This window comes from Bos mutus, chromosome 1 (assembly GCF_027580195.1).
Source record: "Bos mutus isolate GX-2022 chromosome 1, NWIPB_WYAK_1.1, whole genome shotgun sequence".
Lineage (NCBI taxonomy): Eukaryota > Metazoa > Chordata > Mammalia > Artiodactyla > Bovidae > Bos > Bos mutus.
In genome coordinates, this window is record NC_091617.1 from 87,702,181 (window position 1) to 87,720,425 (window position 18,245).

Genomic DNA, 18,245 nt, shown 5'->3' on the forward strand with positions numbered 1-18,245 from the left:
TGAAAACCCAGGTCCACTCATGGTGAAGCCTGAGCTCTTATATAATAGCCTGCCCAACTGCCTTTTGAGAGCAACCAGCTGATGAACATTTCCCCAAGTACCTCTCTTATTTATAATCATACATCTCTAGATATTCATAGGTGGTCTTTTACAAATGGAAATAAAGTTATCTATTCTGGGCTCCAGGATCCCTGACTTGGCAAGTGGAGAGAATGAAAGCAGAGAGGGAAGGGAGCTTTATGTCAATTTTTCAAAAGGCACTAGCATTGGGAGCAACTACACTAAGATGAAAAATTGGAGCAAAGCAGAATAAGCCAAGAAAAGACAACAAAGACATGATTGAGAAAGTATGCTTATTGAATTATTAGACAGGATGAAGCAGGAAGCAAAAAAAAGATGTTTCCACTAATGATGACTGATAGTTGGCAAAGATATTTTTGAAACAAGATAACCTATTCTCCACAAGTCAAGTGGCAGGACCAAATCCAAATTTTAACAGGAAAAATGTGGTTATGATAGAGTGCACTAGAATGAACATCACAGGCATAGCTCCATCAATTGATGTTTCCCACCACTAAAGCAAGATATTACTGAAGTTGCACGTTCATCACTTTTAAACTAGATGTCAGAGATCTTAAAACACTCCAGAAGGAAAAAAAAAAATCTCATCTTTTATATTGTGAAAGAGATAAAGCACATGACAGGAAATGTAACTCTCCTGAGAATTATTCCCAAAGGATTTGATAGCATTTCTTTTGTGGTTTTAAATAAATATCCTTCTCAGGAATTTCAGCTTTTGGATCCAATTAAAACTATAATTCCTTGTGCCAAATACATGTAAGGACAGAACTGATTGGAACACAGAGCGTTACCATGAACCTGAAGCTCAACTGAGAGCAGATGTCAACCAGCAGTCTGTAAAGAAGCAAGAGACAATTCCATGAGACAGCTCATGGACATGCAGGATTGCGAAGGAGAGGCCATAGCCGTAGATTTGGTTCATGAGTAGAGCAGCGTTTTGGGGCCGTAGACTATACACTTAACTCTATTCATCTCTTCTAGTTCCCAGCACTGGATTGTCTCTTCCTAATCAGAAGGACTGGTAGCCAGGGTTCTTAATCACCTTCTCTTAGGAGACTAGCATCTCTGATTTCTCTACTTAAAGACAGTTGAGAGTTGACCACAATTTTGCTTTAACTTTTACTTGGTTTAGTCTTATTCTCTTTCCCCCATACATTGCTGTCTCACTTGGGATTTTTTTTTAATTTGACACATGTACACCTGTGGCGGATTCATTTTGATATTTGGCAAAACTAATACAATTATGTAAAGTTTAAAAATAAAATAAAAAAAGAAATGGAAGATGTACTAGTTATCTATTTCTATGTAACAAATTGCTCTAAAAATGAAGTGGCTTGAAGAAGCAAACATTTTTTTATCTCATAGATTGTGTGGGTCAGTAATCCTCAATGGTTTAGCTGAGTTGTCTCAGTTCACGGTTTCAAACAAGGTAGTTATTTAGGTGTTGGTCAGGTCTGCAGCCATCTCAAGGTTCAAATGAAAGGGGATCCATTTTCAAGCTCACTTTCTTGTCTATTGGAAGGTCTCAGATCCACTTCTAAGCTCACTTACAACATAGCAGCTCATTTCCCCAGGAGCAAGCAATAGAGAAGAGCAAAATAAAAATAGCCATTGAGGGTGAAAGATTGAACTAAACATTTTACCCTCTAAACAAAATGATGCATCTATTTCCAGATGATAATTCTAAATCTCATTTAGTCATGGGTTAGGAGTGTCAGAATGTGAAGAATATTGTTTTTAATAGCTCATCAGAAAGTAACTTGTATATTTCAGTTGAGCCTGAAAAATGGGGAAAAATATTCACTCTAAATTTAACCTAACCACATATTAAAAAGTAAACCAAACACAATTATCACTGTAGAATATTTAGAAAAGAACATATAAAAGTAAGATATAACATACAATATGACAAATTATTTTAGGAATTAACAATATGGACATGATGTGATCATGACTAGTTTGTGGCATTACAATTTTTATATAAATTTAAGAAGTAAATATATATGAATCAAACAGTTAAGAATCAAAATTAGAAATAATTCAAACATATGGGGAAAAAAAGATCATAATAATAATGATAAAAGTATAAACTAACAAGAAAGAACAGAGCAATAGAAATATGCTGACTTTGTCATTACAAGAGCCATTTTTCTACAAGACAGAAAAAAAAAATCTATACAACAAGCTTTTAGCAAATCTAATAACAATTCATGTATGAGAGTACGTACATAACATATGTAGGTTGGATACTAGGGGTAGGTTGTGATACATCTACATCAAAAATTTCTCTCTAGTATTTATATATGATGCTTTGGAAAATATCTTTTCTTATGAGAATAATAATTAGTACATATTTCAAAATAATAAAAGCTGTACCGAGGTGTATGGTATAATTAATTTGATTAGAATAGGTAATATTTTATTTGATTATCTCTCTGACTTTCTGGAATTAACCATTGAATGGTAATACTATAGTTAAATATTATATTGTGCTCATAAACTTACGGCTTCTCTGGTGGCTCATTTGGTAAACAATCCACCTGCAATACAGGAGACCCAGTGGGGTCGATCCTGAGTGGGGAAGATCCCCTGGAGAAGGGAATGGCAACCCACTCCAGTATTCTTGTCTGGGAAATCCTATGGACAGAGGAGCCTGGCAGGCTACAGTCCATGGGGTTGCAATATAAGCTTAACAAATCATGCAACTTTTGATGTTTTCCAGTATGGCAGACTGTGGAGGTCTTTCTAAGCCACTTATTGAAACTAAACAAAAAACTGGGCAAAATATAAAATATTTGTTTGAGAACAACGTAGAGACACATGTATGTGGGGGGTGGATGGGGAGAATGTGTGTACACTTTTCATAAATGGGTTCTGGGTTTCTACCAGCCTCCTGTAAATCTCACTGGTTTTCATACCAGCTAGTGGGACCCACCATCCTGGTGTTGGATCACTGGGATGGGATCCCAACATCTGAGGTAAACCCCTCACTCCCCAGGGAGGATCTCGGAATCTTTGTAATCCCTCTACCCTTGTGAGTCCCCTCCTGGGGGCCTGGGGGATGTGTAAGTCCTGACCTAATATTTCTCTTCCCTTCTAACCTGACTCTGTGATCTTTCCTCATAGCCTTTGTTGTGGAAGAGATTTTCTGCCAGTTTTCAGTTTGTTTTCCATAAGTTTCTCCTATGTATCAACAGATGGATTTTTGATGTGTCTTGGGGGAAACTGAGCTCTCTCTGCCATCTTGATCTTCACAGCCCAGTGATGGTCTTAAGGCTCAGCCCACATTCCCAGTGGGGGGCTTTGGTCCTGGGTTCTGGAAGGAGCAGACCAGGTCCTATTTTCTGATTAATGTGAAATTTTAATTAGGGATATACATTTTATTGACTTGAAATTCTTTTAACTTGAAAGTAAGATCCAGGGCACACAGAAATAAGACTTTTTGAATTTGCTTACAGTAAATACTTATACATCAAAAGCGCTTTCTTTGGCTTTTGACCATGTAAAGGTCACTGTGAATGTGTACTTATACACTGTGATAATTAAAAGGAAGAGAATTAACTCATCCTTCTTTATTTTAGAAGCCCTAAACACCCAAAGAAAATGTCTTTAACCTTTGACCAAAGAGGAATTGAGTTAAAATGAGGGGAAAAAAAAAGGATATAATGGGCATTGCTCTCTCTTTCCTTCTCTACTGGGTTTGAAGCTCTTTCTCTGTATTTTTCTCTTCCCCTTCAGAGATTTATACTCTTTAATTGCCAGGGGCTTTTGTCAGAAATGAGATGGCTTGTTTGAAGTTTAATAAGAATCTATTAACACCAAAACAATCACTCTGCAAATTGACAAAATCTACATTTTTATTTTGAAATGTTTTCTAATATTTGAAGCTTTATTTGTAGGGGATAAGGTAGTCAGAAACAGCAATGTTTATACGTAAGAACTAAATAATATATAAATAAAAAGTAAAAGAAATCTTTATGCATTAATTCTAGCTATGAACTGACCTCTAATATTTCTAAACAAACAGAAAATGCTCTACTATGGAATCTATGTAGGATCCTTTTACTTTGAGCTGAGGAATTTGCTATGTTGGAAAGTGAGTTAAATATGCATAATATGTCTCAGCAAGCCCCACAATCATACCTGTTATGTGTCTTCACATACATTTTCATTTTTTAATTAGCAAAAATATAAAATTTTGAAGCTTGGAAATAAATTGTATGGAATCCATTTTGAAATTATACCCTCTATGTAATCAGATGCATACATACTCATGTATCTTAATAACTAAGAAACATAGGATAATATTTTAAAATTTCCTTTATTCTCAGCATGTCTATCCTTTAATGCTGTGCTCTTGGCATAAATATTTTATTTTGTGATCACAAACTCATTGCTTTAACCTCATGCTTTCAAAGTAATGCTTTCTGGGAAAAATCCTCATTCACAAGAGTATCCCTCTTTCCATAGTCAGTGTGCCATACTCACTTTGACATTTCCTAAAGGTCATTGTTCAGGTTTCAAGATCATGTTACTGATTTTTCTGCTTTTTTGCACTATCAGGAAAAGAGAATATTCTGTAAAGGTTTGCTGGGCCCTTCTGTTCCCACTGGAGACTAAACAGCAGAAAACTGATTCCTTCTGCTTCAGATTCTCCAGGCTAGCTTCAGATTCTTATTTAGATATAAACACTCATGGCTTTCAAAGATCCAAAGAACCTTAGACACAAAGAAATAACAGATCATAAAATCGTTGTGGATGCCACAGTCTCTCTTCCAAAATCAGAATGAAAAAGTATCATCACAAACAATGTAAACTCCCACTTCATCTCCCTACTCCCCACCTCCACCCCCAGCGTGCAGTGTTTTAGAGCATTCAGTTTCTCTTGGAGGCAAAACTCATCATCATATCAAGGCATTTGCCTGAAATTCAATGACATTATCTTCAAATGATGAGCCCATGTATCAGGAAAAATAAAACAAAGAGAGTCCTGGACATTTACTGGGTACTACATATGCTTTCACCTAACCTTTGCTACTCCACAAGGTAAATCAACATCAGGAACCGTGTTTTAAAGAGGGGAAACTGGATTCAGAGATGAGAAACAGTTTGCTAAAATACTTGCAACAGTCATTCTGATTGGTTTTTGTTGCACATCTGTTCTTCAATTACAGAATCCTCAAATGTTTCTGGACTAATTCTGTTTGGGTTTTATTTTCCTAAAAGCCTTCACCTTGTTGCCCATTTTAAAAAGATTACAGTTTTTCTTATTTAAAGTCATTTGACACTCAACCTAGTGATTTCTGTCTCCTCCTGGAGAACTTTGACAACAGAAACAGGATCTAACTCCAAGTAATTTAAGCAGGTCAGAGCTACATGTATTCAGTTGGTGAATGTTGCCAATAATATCAGCATGGGTGACCAATTTGTCCACTGCTTGTTTCAGCCTTTCAGGGGCATTCAGTTTAATCCATAAACAGTGGACAAAAGGATCATTCAGTTTAATTGGATCTGTAGACTGTACTTTCTTGAAGGAACAGTAAATATTGTTTGGAGTCTAATGTGAAGGGAAACAGAAGAAAGACTGCGGCAAAATGAAAAATGCGATCATTTGTCTTCCTTCTGAAATATTGAGAGAGTGATGAGACTGTGCACGTAACATAGTTATACTCTTTAGGAGAAAGCTGCTATATATTCCCAAAGCCTTCTTTTCCTGCTTAGTCACTGCTGTCATTGCTGGAAATAGCACAGGATTTAATCCTAAAGGTCTAGCCCTGAGTCTTGGTTCTGTGTATGATTACTTTGCCCAAAAGATTTTGGGCAAATTGTTTAATCTTTCTTAGATTTTGTTTCTGTATCTTTGAAATTAATATTTTAATACTGAACTAATAGTGTAATTTTGAAAATTAAATGAGCGAAATTACTTGAAAATGAATGATAAGCCCTACAAGTATATAAGTAATAATTTTATTCTCACATATCAATATAAATTTAGTATCATATTCATATAGCAATATATCAGTGGTTCCCAAAGTGTGCTCTACAGAAAACTAATGTCGCAGAAATTCTCTGAAAGGTGGGCTTTAGGTCTTTGGGGGAACATTTATTTATTCAAGTAGACTCACTGAGCCTTGCCAGATGCTCTTCTTGGTCAATAATGAGATATGGCTCATAATTTTCTGTTTTGTGATGCTCACAATTCTGCAACATATAGTTCTGAAACTATATCTCCATTGCTGTTCAGTCACTCAGTCATTTCCGATTCTTTGTGACCCCATGGACTGCAGCACACCAGGCCTCCCTGTCCCTCACCATTTCCCGGTGTTTGCCCAAGTTCCTGTTCATTGCATTGGTGATGCCATCCTCTGATGCTCTCTTCTTCTGCCCTCAATCTTTCCCAGGATCAGGGACTTTCCCAATGAGTCGTCTGTTCTCATCAGATGACCAAAGTACTGGAGCTTCAGCTTCAGTTATTCCAGTGAATACTCAGGGTTGACTTCCCTTAAGATTGACTGGTTTGATCTCCTTGCTGTCCAAGGGACTCTCAGGAGTCTTCTTCTGCACCACAGTTCAAAGGCGTCGATTCTTTGGTGTTCTGCCTTCTTTATGGCCCAGCTCTCACAACTTGTACATGACCACTGGGAAGACCATAGCCTTGACTATATGGACCTTTGTAGGCAGAGTAATATCTGTTTGTAACCAACTCCAATTCCAAAAGTATATATGTTGCCTTTCCTGAATGTTTCCTGGATTAACTTCCATCTGATTTACTCTTTACCTTCTTCTCTCTTGAACCTCAGCATATACCATGGCACCTCTAGGTGTATACATGAAATATAAGGAATAATAATGAATATAAAAGAATTCCAGAAAACAGTTTCAGAAAAACATTTACTTCTACTTCATTGACTACACAAAAGTATTTGACTGTGTGGATCACAACAAACCGTGGAAAATTCTTAAAGAGATGGTAGTACCAAACTACCTTATCTGTCTCCTGAAAAGCCTGTGTGCAGGTCAAGAAGCAACAGTTAGAAAAAAATGGAAAAACTGACTGGTTCAAAATTCGGAAAGGAGTATGATAAGGCTGTATATTGTCACCCTGTTTATTTAACTTAAATGTAGAGTACATGTGTGCTAAGTCACTTCAGTCACGTCCTACTGTTTGCAAAACTATAGACAGTAGCCCACCAGACTCCTCTGTCCATGGGATTCTCCAGGCAAGAATACTGGAGTAGATTGCTATGCCCTCTTCCAGGGGATCTTCCCAATTCAGGGATTGAACCCACGTCTCTTACGTCTCCTCCATTGTCAGGCAGGTTCTTTATCACTAGCACCACATGGGGAAGCCCTATATGCAGAGTACACCATGTGAAATGCCAGGCTGAATGAATCACAAGCTGGAATCAAGATTGCTAGGAGAAATATCAACCTCAGATATGCAGATGATATCACTCTAAAGGCATAAAGTGAAGAGGAACTAAAAAGCCTCTTGATGAGGGTCAAAGAGGAGAGTGAAAAAGCTGGCTTAAAACTCAACATTCAAAAAACTAAGGTCATGGTATCCAGTCCCATCACTTCATGGCAAGTTGAAGGGGAAAAAGTGGGAAAAAAATAACAGATTTTACTTTCTTGGGCTCCAAAATCACTGTGGACAGTGACTGCAGCCATGAAATTAAAAGACTTTTGCTCTTTGGGAGGAAAGCTATGACAAACACAAACAGTGCACTCAAAAGCAGAGATGTCACTTGGCTGACAAAGGTTCATCTAGTCAAAGCTATGGTTTTTCCAGTAGTTATGTATGGATGTAAGAGTTGGACAATAAAGAAGACTGAGCACCAAAGAATTGATATTTTTGAATTGTAGGGTTGGAGAATACTCTTTAAGAGTCCCTTGGACTGCAAGGGGATCAAACCAGTCAATCTGAAAGGAAATCAACCCTGAATATTCATTGGAAGGACTGATGCTGAAGCTGAAGCTCCAATACTTTGGCCACCAATGTGAAGAGCCAACTCATTGAAAAAGATCCTGATACTGGGAAAGATTGAAGGCAAAAGGACAAGAGGGCGGCAGAGGGTGAGATAGTTAGATAGCATCCTCTACTCAATGGACGTGAATTTAAGCAAACTCTAGGAGATAGTGGATGACAGAGGAGCCTGGCATGTTGCAGTCCATGTGGTCTCAGAGTCAGACATGGTTAGTGACTGAACAGCAACGACAATATGAAACAATTTGGCTTTTCCTAGTCTTGGAAAAGGAAGTAAAAAGAGCAACTAAAGCTCCAGTCTATTGATTCGCTTCTTATCTAAACAGCTGTTTATTGCTGGATTTTGTTTTTTATAGCATTGTCAATAATTGTCTCTAATGTTGCTCAGAAGAGACTTTTCTAACTTTTTTACTTTCCCAAGTCCCTTCAATCGAAGGTCTTCAATCGAAGGTCTGTAAATATATCTTATATATATCTTATATATATATCTTCTGAGTAAAGATCTTTTTTCTCTTTTAAAAATATATGCCTGCTTCTTAAACTAACTTGTATGGGGAGGGAGGAGGGAGGAGGGTTCAGGATGGGGAACACATGTATACCTGTGGCGGATTCATTTTGATATTTGGCAAAAACTAATACAATTATGTAAAGTTTAAAAATAAAATAAAATTAAAAAAATATATATGCCTGCTTCTTAAACTAACTTGGCAGCCTTTCAAAGGTGGAAGACAAAGCTCAAAGACTAGAAAAGATGATTTTTATATTGAAAATTTAATACTCTGGCTTGAACTTACTGTGGACAAGCCACATATTTGATGTTCTCAGTCAGTCAGTCAGTCAGTCAATTCAGTCGCTCAGTCATGTCTGACTCTTTGCGACCCCATGAATCGCAGCACACCAGGCCTTCCTGTCCATCACCAACTCCCAGAGTTCACTCAAACTCACGTCCACTGAGTCGGTGATGCCATCCAGCCATCTCATCCTCTGGCATCCCCTTCTCCTCCTGCCCCCAATCCCTCCCACCATCAGAGTCTTTGCCAATGAGTCAACTCTTCGCATGAGGTGGCCAAAAGACTGGAGTGTCAGCTTTAGCATCATTCCTTCCAAAGAACACCCAGAGCTGATCTTCAGAATGGACTGGTTGGATCTTCTTGCAGTCCAAGGGACTCTCAAGAGTCTTCTCCAACACCACAGTTCAAAAGCATCAATTCTTTGGCGCTTAGCTTTCTTCACAGTCCAACTCTCACATCCATACATGACCACTGGAAAAACCATAGCCTTGACTAGCCGGACTTTTGTTGGCAAAGTAATGTCTCTGCTTTTGAATATGCTATCTAGGTTGGTCATAACTTTCCTTCCAAGGAGTAAGCATCTTTTAATTGTCTTTTGGTGTTTTAAAAGTGAATTAGATGGCTCTGCTGCTATGTACAATGCCATGTCCAACATCCTACAAATATGTTCCATTTGGAGTGACTGATTGAAGCAGAACATGTTCCAACCTTAGAGTCATGGGATTTTAGGGCTGTCCAAAAGTCCACTTGGCCTATCACACTGTACACTAAGAAAGGCATTGCATTTTAAAGATGTCTTTCCCTTGAGATCTACTGAAATTTTAGAGAAAGGGTTTGTTGTGAGCTCTTATTAGAAAGCTGAGAAAGAGGAATCAGGAAATTTGAAACTAAGTTTAGCTAATATAGAGCTTCCCTGATGGCTCAGCCAGTAAAGAATTTGGATGCCAATTCAGGAGACCTGGGTTCAATCCGTGAGTCAGGAAGATTCCCTGGAGAAGGAAATAGCTAACCACTTCAGTGTTCTTGCCTGGAGAATTCCATGGACAGAGGAGCCTGGCAGGCTGTTTGTCATAGGGTCACAGAGATTTGGACATGACTGAGTGACTAACACTTTCAGCTAATATAGGATCCATATTAGGAGGTCTTCTAGTGATTCTCTAATTTATTTATTTATTTGATTGAGTCATTTTTATGGCACCATTCTGTGCAAAACACTAGGGGAGATATTTATCACCCATGTCCTGGACAGCCTCTTTGTTGAATACTTGGTGTCTTCAATCCCATTCCTGCTCCAAGAGCAGAATCAGGCACAGCTCTTTTTTTCCTGAGGCTTCCTGTGAATTCTTATCACAACGTTTCTGCAGCCTCTCCACTCAGTAAGACTAAGCATGTGAAAAAGCCTACAGATCATCCAACCTGGGGGTAATGGTCACAATAGCTAAGTTATTGAGCTGCCACGCTAATCATTTCATGTGATTTATTACAGTTAATCCTCACTACAATCCTGTAAGTAGGTACAGTTATCACTCTTTTGCTTAAAAAAAAAAATGATATCTAAGGCTCAAAGAGGTTAAGTATCTCTCCCAGAGTCATACCAGTTTAGCTGGGGTTGGACCCAAGCAGCTTGAGTCTAGAACAAATACTCCGGAAGATAGTGCTGAGACTTCTCAGATGCAAGGCTATCAACAGAGAAACCCACTAGCTCCCTCATGTGCTGTGGGCTCAGCTGTGTCTGACTCTGCCACTAGTTCACTTATAGGTGGCATTAGGGAAAGGAGAGTTGACAACCAATTTGAATTCCATTTTCAATTCTGATATTCAAAACCTGCGTGGTTCTGAAAAATTACAATGGGAGAAATTACCTCTATTATAGAATTTGAACGAAAAGTAAAATCAGATTAAATCAGATAGCACATATGGGAGCATTATTAGAGTGAGTGACTTATTATGGGTACCCAATAAATACTGAGTTGCTCTTTTCCCCCCTGAAGTATATAGTGCAAATGTGAGGGATTCTTGTCTTTCCTCTGTTTTCTCTCTAAGTTTAAAAAATAAGATCTTTTTTTCCTTTTGTACACTTTTTTGAGAATAAGCCTCTTGTGACCCACTGGAATCACTGAGATCATTGTACAGAGGCTCTCCTGTAGAAGATGACATCAAAGCTTGTCATCTCTATAAAAAAGCCACAATCACCATGATGGATTTTTTTCCCTTTTGCCTAAAATTATTTGAACCTGTAATATATAGATTTTGGGTTGATAATAGATGATGATTTTGTCTGCCATTTACATTTTGACATAATTTTAAACTTTGGTAAGATGGATTTATAGGGATCAGAATAAGAATGCATTGGTTTACGAGACCTTGAGTGGTATGATATGGAAGAAAAATAGAGAAAATGTAGGTTATAGAGGGTGAAGACAAACCTGTCTCCCAGCTCAGGTCACACCCAGGGTTGACCCTGTGTCCATGGTTTCCCAGTCTGAGGATGTAGTGAGTGATTTCAAGGTACATATGTTGGGGGAGGGGAGTCTGGGTGCTGGGATGTGAACTGTGTGGTATTTGATGGTTGAAGTGAAAGAAAAGAGGATCAGTCTATGGTTTTACTGAAATCAGATATACTTTAAAGTGATGTCTCACTTTGAGACTGACAGCATTTTGAGAAACAGGCTTCCTACTGCCAAGCTCCTAGAACAGCCTTGGGGTATACTCATGGGAAATTGCTTCATGCTAATAGTCATCCCTATATCCCATCAAGGCCAATAAACCCAGTGGTTTAAGAGTTCTTCTAGTGGCTGATTTCAAACCTAGTAAATATGAAAGATTGTTCAGAAAAGCAACAGAGCTTACCACTAAACAGGTCATCATTAGTCATGTCTTGCCTGAGTGCTGAAATACTCACGATGAGATATTCCCTGCCAAAGAAAGAGTGGGTAGATGAAACTTAAAAATGAGATAGCCAGGCTTCAAATGTCAGTTTAACCATTTCAAACCAGTGTGAAACCTACATTATTTAACTCCTTGAAACTTTCATTTGTAAAACAGGACTATCACTGTTTAGGTTTTTGATTGTTGAGAAGGCTAAATTAAACAAGTACGTGCTTGTATACCAAGACATTATATTTTCACTTTTTTTGTTTTTTGCTAAATGACACCTGAAATTTTCTGGTTTGTTTCAGAAGTATATACATTTTCTGGTTTGTTTCAGAAGTATATCTGGTGTTGATCTCTTCATGGCCTTGGGGCTCCCTGGGCAAAAGGGCTTTGTCGGGCAGCAGAGTTCAGAAAGCATACGGTTCTCCCTAGTTTTACCTTTAGTGGTATTTTCCCGGAGCACCATGAAGCTTAAGCTGAGTGTATATACCCCTTCTCATTATCACTGGGACTACCTTTTGTTGTCAATGGGAATCGTGGTGGTTCTCCTCCCAAGTCTCCTTCTAGTAGGAGAGATTGTATTACATAAGGGAAATATTGAAAGAGAAGCCAGGAGATCTTATTTGGTAAATCACAAATTTCCTATTTGGGCCTCTAAATTTTTATTTACAACATGAGGGATGGACAAAAATGGTAACAGAGAATATTCTCCAATTTAATTTATACTCTTTTTCTTTTATTCAATCTTGATTTTGTGACAGTCCTAACTCCTCTACCATTCTTCGTATCTCTATAAAATTAGGTAATTTTCTTCCTTTCTTGTTTTGCTTTTTAAGATCTTGACTTCCTTTATTTATTTATTTTTAAAAGTCTTATTGAATTTTTTTACAGTTTTTTACAATATAGCTTCTGTTTTATGTTTTGTTGTGGAAAGGTATGTGGGGTCTTAGCTCCCCAACTCAGTTCAGTTCAGTCACTCATGTCTGACTCTTTGCAACCCCATGGACTACAGTATGCCAGGCTTCGCTGTCCACCACCAACTCCTGGAGCACACTTAAACTCATGTCCATTGCATCGGTGATGCCATCACACCATCTCAACCTCTGTAGTCCCCTTTTCCACCCACCTTCAATCCTTCCCAACATCAGGGTCTTTTTAAATGAGTCAGTTCTTTGCATCAGGTGGCCGAAGTATTGGAGTTTCAGCTTCAATATCAGTCCTTCAAATGAACATTCAGGACTGATCTGCTTTAGGATTGACTGGTTGGATCTTCTTTCAGTCCAAGGGACTCTCAAGAGTCTTCTCCAACAAAACAGTTCAAAAGCATCAATTCTTTGGCCGTTAGCTTTCTTTATAGTCCAACTCTCACATCCATACATGACTACTGGAAAAACCATAACCTTAACTCTATGGACCTTTGTTGGCAAAGTAATGTCTCTGCTTTTGAATACTCTGTCTAGGTTGGTCATAACTTTCCTTCCAAGGAGTAAGCGTCTTTTAATTTCATGGCTGCAATCACCATCTGCAGTGATTTTGGAACCCCAAAAAATAAAGTCAGCCACTGTTTCCAGTGTTTCCCCATTTATTTGCCATGAAGTGATGGGACCAGATGCCATGATCTTAGTTTCCTGAATGTGAAGTTTTAAGCCAACTTTTTCACTTTCTTCTTTCACTTTCATCAAGAGGCTCTTTAGTGCTTCTTTGCTTGCTGCCATAAGGGTGTCATCTGCATATCTGAGGTTATTGATATTTCTCCTGGAAATCTTGATTCCAGCTTCTGCTTCATCCAGCCCAGCGTTTCTCATGATGTACTCTGCATATAAGTTAAATAAGCAGGGTGACAATATACAGCCTTGACGTACTCCTTTTCCTATTTGGAACCAGTCTGTTGTTCCATGTCCAGTTCTAACTGTTGCTTTCTGACCTGCATACAGATTTTCAGAAGCAGGTCAGCTGGTCTGGTAGTCCTGTCTCTTGAACAATTTTCCACAGTTTGTTGTGATCCACGCAGTCAAAGGCTTTGGCGTAGTCAATAAAGCAAAAGTAAATGTTTTTCTGGAACTGTCTTACTTTTTCGATGATCCAACAGATGTTGGCAATTTGATCTCTGGTTCCTCTGCCTTTTCTAAATCTAGTTAAACATCTGGAAATTCATATTTCATGTACTGTTGAAGCCTGGCTTGGAGAATTTTGAGAATTACTTTGCTAGCATGTGAGACTTCACTTTCACTTTTCACTTTCATGCATTGGAGAAGGAAATGGCAACCCACTCCAATGTTCTTGCCTGGAGAATCCCAGGGATGGGGGAGCCTGGAGGGCTGCTGTCTATGGGGTCGCACAGAGTCGGACACGACTGAAGTGACTTAGCAGCAGCAGCGTGTGAGATGAATGTAACTGTGCGGTAGTTTGAACATTCTTTGGCATTGCCTTGTTTGGTATTGCAATGAAAACTGACCTTTTCCAGTCCTGTGGCCACTGCTGAGTTTTCCAAATTTGCTGGCATATCAAGTGCAACACTTTCACAGCATCATCTTTTAGAATTTGAAATAGCTCAACTGGAAATCCATCATCTCCACTAGCTTTATTTGTAGTGATGCTTCCTAAGGCCCACTTGACTTTGCATTCCAGGATGTCTGGCTATAGGTTAGTGATCAAATCATCGTAGTTATCTGGGTCATGAAAATCTGTATAGTTCTTCTGTGTATTCTTGCCACCTCTTCTTAATATCTTCTGCTTCGGTTAGGTCCATACCATTCCTGTCCTTTATTGTATTCATCTTTGCATGAAATGTTCCCTTGGTATCTCTAGTTTTCTTGAAGAGATCTCTAGTCTTTTTTTCCCAGTGGATGTGACAGGTGAAGGATGTAAAATCCTATGCTTAAAGAGCAATATTACATAGGAACCCTGAATGTTAGGCCCATGAATCAAGGCAAATTGGAAGTGGTCATACAGGAGATGGCAAGAGTGATTATGTACATTTTAGGAATCAGTGAACTAAAACAGACTGGAATGGGTGAATTTAACTCAGATGACCCTAATATCTACTACTGTGGGCAAGAATCCCTTAGAAGAAATGGAGTAGCCACATAGTCAACGAAAGAGTCCTAATGCAGTACTTGGATGCAATCTCAAACACGACAGAATGATCTCTGTTTGTTTTCAAGGCAAACCATTCAATAACAGTAATCCAGGTTTAGCTCCCCAACCAGGGATTAAACCCATACCTTCTGCACTGGAAGGTGAAGTCTTAACCACTAGACCACCAGAGAAATCCCTTGACTTCTTTAGAGAAGAGACAGTGTATAAATGTGAAGTAGAATTTTACGGTATTTATTTCTAAGTAAATCCTGTTCCAAAATATTATGTTATGGCTAAGTCTGTGTAGAGATTTTCTTGGTATGTTTCCTATGAGACCATGTATGAAAATTCAATTATTTCAGTTATGTATTTAAGTAAAAAAAGTTTTCTTCTGAATGCATACTCCTCTAAGAAGGATTACCGTGCATGTGTTATGTGCTTAGTTGAGTCCAACTCTTCATGACTTTATGGAGTGCAGCCCGCCAGGTACCTCTGTCCATGGGATTCTTCAGGCAAGAATACTGGAGTGGGTCACCATGTTCTCCTCTGGGGCATCTTCCTGACCCACAGTCCTGACCCACTCAAGATTGAACCCACGTCTCCTGAGTTTCCTACATCGGCAAGCAGATTCTTTACCACTGAGCCACCTGGGAAACTTCTAATAAGGTTTACTAGAGTTTTAAAAATAAGGGTTTCCATGTCAATTATCTTGCTATTTTTTTTCTGTTACTGATATTCAAGCTTTTGTACTCTAGAGGTCAGTATAATGTTAAAAATGGGAGCCTTTTTTTTTCATGGTAAGATCTTAAAAACAAGGCGTTTAAATTTAAATCTTGCATAAAGCTGAAAAAAGGAACTCTCTAACCACAAAAAGACACTTGTAAAATGAAGATAATCCAAAACAGAATGTCCAGGGAGAATTAAGCAGTGATTGAAATTGGTAACAGAATTACATGAACAAAATAATTCCCTAAAGTTATATAATCTTGGGAACAAAAATATATGATAAGCAGAAGGTGGAAAGTAATGTACAAAAGGACAGAACAAAAGAAAGTCATGAAGAAACATCAGATAAAATAGGGACGAATATTTAAGGTCACTGAGAGAAAGTCCCTTTTGAAATTCTTGGATGCTGACATAGTGTTCAAATGATAGTGACAGGAAACTAAAGGAAGGAAATATTTGCCTTTATATTGGCAGCATCTACTCTTTACAGGAATCACCAGTTTTCTCAAACCCATTCAACTCCCATGTCTTATTTTCCATCAGTGAACCTGCCTCCTTCATCTAGAAAACCAAGGCCATAACTCTGAGTCCTTCTCACATAAAGCCTAACAGGCTACTGTACATCTGCCATCAAAATCACTTCCTCACTCTAGTATCAGAAGAAAGGATACCCTACTTTTTGTTCAGATCTAAATTCTGGCAGTGTTATGGCCCCACCTTCACCCACTTCAGTACAACATGCTCCATTAGATATTCAGCCTCTTCAACTGATATTTTTAATCGTCTGTTTTCTTTTTTCTTTTTTTTTTTTGGGCTTATCCTCATCAGCCTATAAACATGAGTATTTCTTATAAGAAAGGAAAAAGAAAAGAAAAAGAAACAAGAAAAATCTTTGTCTTTGCATCTTCTTTAAGGAAGTGTCAGATCTCTCTTCTATGGTCCTCCAAAGCTCTGGTAAAAATAATCTGTAATATCCTCTAAGTCACCGTTTCATCTTTTGCAGTCTAAAGCTTGGCCTCACCATTCCTCTGGAACTAGCCTTCGCAAGTCACCAATGCCCTTCTCAGTGACCGATCCAATGATATTTTTCAGTTCTTGCCTTACAGATTTTTCTGCTACATTTGATACTACATATTATTATTCTGCCTCTTGAATTTTCTAATCTGTTTTCTCTGATGGCATTTGATTTACCTCTTCTACCTGTATACTTAGAGCCTTTGTGGACTGGTCTTCATCTGCTGACCACTTTCCTACTAGAGTCCCCAAGTCACTCCCTTATTTGAAAGTCTTCAATCATTCTCCATCACTGTCAGAAAAAATCAGGCCCCCTAGCATGGCCTGAAACAGTAAAGTGCATAAAATAATAAGTTTATAAAATGAAAATATATAACAACAAACAAATATAGTTATTACAGTTCTAGTGTTTATACTAATCTACCTTAGTGCTGGGGCTTCCCTGGTGGCTCTGAGGTAAAGAATCTGCCTGCAGTGTAGGAGAAACAGGAGACATGGGTTAGATCCCTGGGTCAGGAAGATCCTCTGGAGGAGGGCATGGTAACCCACTCCAGTATTCTTGACTGGAGACTCCCATGGACAGAGGAGCCTGGCGGGCTACAGTCCATGGGGTCGCAAAGAGTTGGACATGACTGAAGCAACTGAGCAAGCACAAAACTGTGTTTATGTGTGTTTACTCAAACTTGGACAAGGCATCACAATTTTTGCTTGCACAAATTAAATCTTTAAATATTTGGGTGAGATAAGGTAGTAAGATATAGTGAATCATGCCAATCTATCCAATTTAGTGCAGGAAATCTTTTATTTAAGCATTGGGCATTCTTTGGGGAACTTTCCTCCTATAATAACATATGGCTATGGCTTGAGTATAGAATCCATCTTTGTCATTACTGTTATGATGTTCTAAGTATTCTAGATCTCATCTACGCTTCCTTTATTAAAAATAAAGAACTAATTATGTTGCATTTATTGAGCCCATATTTGATTGAGCCAAGAAGTGCTTCTTTTCTTTGTTTCTTTTATGTATTGTTCAGTATCTATCATAACTACTTAGTTCTGCCCTTATGCAAAAGCAGTCACTGAAGATATGTAAAAAAAATTACAATGGCTCTGTTCCAGTAAAATTTGATTTATAAATACTAAAATTTGAGTTTCATATAATTTTTTTGTCACAAAATATTATTCCTCTCATGATTCTTTCAACTATATAAAAAGGTTTAAAAAAGTGCCTAACCTATTCACCTGTACAAAAATAGACAGTGGGCAGGTGGATATTGGAATCAAGTGGTCTGGAATTAAACCTAGACTCTGCAATAAATGCCAGGACTTTGAATAAGCCATTTAACCTTTCCGAGTTTTCCCTGACTTTTAAGTGGAGCTGATAATATCTATCCCTCAGTGTGTTGGTGAGAATTGAAAGTTAATATGTGAGGATATGTGGACACAAAATATGTTCCTAATAACTGAAAATCCACCTCTCAGTTATTTTTGTCTTACCTCAAATGGTAGTCTGTGATGGAAAGAATAAATGTCCACCCTCCTGTAGTGTCAATAACAAGGTCTTTTAAGTATAATAAACCCCATTATGTTTTTCTTAAGCAACGGTAGGTTTTGCTCTTTTTAGTGTGCCTCAGCATTCACATACAGATGATACTCAGCTTTGTTCATGTGCTTCATCTTGTAGTGTTCTCTTG